The sequence below is a fragment of the Lactuca serriola genome, chromosome 1 (assembly GCF_051521515.1).
Source record: "Lactuca serriola cultivar US96UC23 chromosome 1, Lser_US96UC23_V15, whole genome shotgun sequence".
In the NCBI taxonomy this organism is placed as follows: domain Eukaryota; kingdom Viridiplantae; phylum Streptophyta; class Magnoliopsida; order Asterales; family Asteraceae; genus Lactuca; species Lactuca serriola.
Genome location: NC_136408.1, coordinates 124,194,111 through 124,198,464, shown reverse-complemented (window position 1 = coordinate 124,198,464; position 4,354 = coordinate 124,194,111).

The following is a 4,354-nucleotide window of genomic DNA, read 5'->3' as shown; positions in this document are numbered from 1 at the left end:
GTCTTTAATTGCTTTCCCTTGCTCCCTTTTACTCCCAAGCATGTCTTTTGAACTGAAAACAAAATTTAAACAATATTAAGTACCTTTTGTCCATATTATTCACATAAGTAGTTAAAAATGAATAAAAATGTATACTAAATAATTAACTAATTATGCACATATCATGCATCAATTATAGAGAGCTGAACAAGGCAACAATAAAGAATAGATATTTGTTGTCGAGGATTGATGACCTGTTCGATCAACTACAAGGTTTAAGTTATTTTTCAAAGATCGAAGTAAGGTCAGGATATCATCAGATGAAGGTGAAAGAGCATGATATAGAGAAGACTGCATTCAGAACACGATATGGACACTACGAGTTCTTGGTTATGTCATTTGGACTAACCAATGCTCCAGCAGCATTCATGGATTTAATGAACAGGGTGTGTAATCCGTTCCTTGATAAATCTGTGATAATATTCATAAATGACATTCTGATTTACTCGAAAAGCCAAGAGGAGAATGGCCGACACTTGCGAGAAGTTTTGGAAGTCTTGAAGAATGAGAAGCTATATGCAAAGTTCTCAAAATGTAATTTTTGGATTTGAGAAGTCCAATTCTTGGGTCACGTGGTCAACCAAGATGGGATAATGGTTGATCTAGCAAAGATTGAATCTGTAATGAAGTGGGAACAACCGAAAAGCCCCACAGAGATCCGAAGCTTTTTAGGATTAGCCGGATATTACCGAAGGTTTATCCAATGTTTTTCTTCGATTGCTACCCCATTAACAGCTTTGACTCACAAGGGAGCTGCTTATGCTTGGAGTGATAAACATAGAGAAGCATTCGAGTTGTTAAAGAAGAAGCTATGTGAGGTACCGATTTTATCTCTACCCGATGGAGTTGAAGACTTCGTTGTTTATAGCGATGCTTCTGGGGTTGGATTGGGTTGTGTTTTGACCCAAAGAGATAAGGTGATCGTGTATGCATCTCGACAGCTGAAAGAGCATGAAAGGAACTACCCCACTCATGATTTGGAGTTGGCAGTGGTAGTTTTCGCTCTAAAAATATGGAGGCATTACCTCTTTGGCTCGAAGTGCAAACTTTTCAATGATCATAAGAGTCTCCAATATCTCTTTAATCAGAAAGAATTGAATATGTGGCAACGACGCTGACTAGAGTTACTCAAAGACTACGACTGTGAGATACTTTACCACCCCGGTAAGGCAAATGTTGTTGCTAATGCTCTCAGTCGTAAAGTCAATCTTGAAAGAAAAAGGCCAAGATCTTTGAGAATAGAAGTTATCTCGACCATTTTGGGAAGTATAAAGAAAGCTCAAGAGGAAGCTTCTGAAAAGAATGACTGAAAGGAGGAACGTTTGGGCAAAATGTTGGTGTTTGGTACAAACGGTCATGGACTAAAGGTATTTGAAGTTCGTATTTGGGTACCTAAGTCAAGAGGGATAAGAGATCTTCTGATGGAAGAAGCTCACAAAACCATGTACTCAATTCATCCCGGCAGCACTAAAATGTATAGGGACCGAAACCCTATTACTGGTGGTCGACGATGAAGCTTGATATTGCAAAGTACGTGGCAGAGTGTGTGACCTGTGCAAGTGTCAAGCCACAACATCAGAATCCATACGGGAGTTTAGAACCGTTACCTGTGCCTATGGGTAAATGGGAGGACATTGCAATAGATTTTGTCACTAAACTACCCAGAACAAAGAATGGTCACGACACGATTTGGGTAGTCATTGATTGATTCACCAAGAGTGCGCATTTCATAGCAGCCAATGAGAAATGGTCTATGGATAAGCTTGTGAATTCTTACGTGAAGGAAATTGTGAGGCTTCACGTTGTTCCGTTAACAATTATGTCAGATCGTCATAGCCGTTTCACCTCATGGTTTTGGAGAAGTCTACAAGAGGAATTGGGTACCAAGTTGTGTTTGAGTACAGCTTACCATCCACAGACTGATGGTCAGAGCGAAAGAACGATACAAACACTTGAAGATATGCTGAGAGCATGTACTATGGAATTCCTAGGTAACAGGGATGAATATTTACCTTGGGTAGAATTTTCCTACAATAATAGTTTCCACTCGAGCATAAAGATGGCACCTTATCAAGATTTGTATGGACAAAAGTGTCGTACGCCGTCTTGTTGGCTTGAGGCTGGGGAAAAGCAGTTTATGGGACCGGAGATAGTCCATCAAACTGCTGAAAAGTTGAAAATAATTAGGGAGAGAATGTTAGCATCTCAGGATCGTCAAAAGAGTTATGCTGACAACAAGCGAAGACCGATGACTTTTGAAGTTGAAGATTCGGTTTTGTTTAAAGTCTCACCGTGGAAGGGACTTATACGATTTGGTAAAAGGGGAAAATTAAGCCCAAGGTTTAATGGACCGTTTAAAGTTCTTCAGAGGGTTGGGAACCAAGATTACAAGCTTGAATTACCTGAAGAACTAAATGGAATTCATAACACTATCCATGTGTGTTATTTGAGGAAGTTCACGGGAGAAGTTCCCAACATGATTCTACTTTTGGAGTTGATAATTGATGAGAACAAGAGGTTGATTGAAGAACCAGAGGCAATCGTTGACCGAAAGACTAAGAAGTTGCGACGCAAGATGGTTGAGTTAGTGCTTGTCCGATGGAAACATACGAATGGGCCAAATCTCACCTGGGAGACGGAGAGTTACATGATAAGTAGCTATCCGCATTTGTTTGTTGATGTGTGATTCCGTGGACGGAATCATCCTAAGGTGGAGAGAATTGTAACGCCCGTGGTTCTGGGCCAGGCATTAATGATGATGTAATAGTCTAGGTTAACCTTTGTAATCCATTTTGAAATAATAAGAATGTATTATTTGAGTATTATGTGTTTTATGCTTAATTGCTTAATTGTGTGGCTTAGATGAATTAAGAATAAAAATAAGCGTGAAAATGAAATGTTAGATAAACCCAATATTGATACATGAATACGTAGTGGTCGTTACGAGGTTTCCGAATATATATATATATATATATATATATATATATATATATATATATATATATATATATATATATATATATATATATATATATATATATATATATATATATATATATAATGCCGAAATCCGAGTTATAATGAAGAAGTTATGACCTGTCGAAGTTTCGCGACAGAGCTGACACGATGCTGAATGACGTAAAATATGAATTTAAGATAGAGCGATATTTAGACTTAGTGATCTAAACGAAAGTCATAGAATACGTTAAACCGAGAGCGTGCATAAAGAGAATGTCTAAATCTGACTTCGTATGAGGACCTTATGATTTTTCGAAGTTTCAACATTATCAGTATGCAGCCTAAAGTTCGAATATGAGATTGAGCGATACTTAGCCAAAACTTTCTAAATGAGAATTGAAGATCTCATCGATAATAGTCCAACGGAAGAAAGACACACGAAAATGGATGTCAGATGAAGAAGTTATGGATTTCTAATGGAGTTTTCTTGTCCCGGCCTATTAAAAATAATATAATAAAAATATAATAAAAAAATAAAGTCAAAATTAGCCGATGGTGTCTAAACGAGAGTTGTAGAGCATAATCTCACCTACGTGTGCCTATAAAGAACGTCGAAAACGTAGATCGTATGTGAAAGTTATGAATTTCTAAAGTTCGAGGCACGCATCCCAAAGTGGGAACGCCTTGCGTTCAGTGCTTGGCTACGAATTGGCCACATCGATGCTGTGTCAAAGGATAAGGGATAGGATCGGAACCCCACTCCTAAGCACCGCGTTCGAAGGGAACGCCCTGTGATCACGGCAGACTTCACCCTATATATAGATATCAAAGGGCAGCCGTTTGTGGTTGCCAAATCTCTTCTCTCTCACCCTTATTTCATCGATCTACGTGCAAATTATACCCCCGAAGCCCAGGAATCATCCCGAGACCCGAAGCGAGTCCCGAAGCCCCGAAGATCCTGAGAAGTAAAGAGTTTCCGAGCCGAAGCTCTGCTTGCAAGAAGCCAGGTTTTTGTGAAGACTTCCCGGTGTCACCGAAGAAATACTACTCTTAGAGTCGTACAGCTGTCCGATCATCTTCTGAGCAAGTGAGTGTATATTCCTTTTCTTCTAACACATAGATATAAAGTATCTCCTAATGAATACGTGCTATGTGTATATTGATATATTATCTGTTACTTGGAATGAATCTGTATATTTAGAATGAGTATTAAATGAATATCTTATCTGTTTTTAAGTTGCATATGTATGCATATGTATATTTTTATCTACAAAATGTTGGGTAGAACTTGGGTAGATAGTTGTCGTGTGATAAACTGATGAGAGGCCTCGATGTTGATGTTGTTAATCTAGTCATC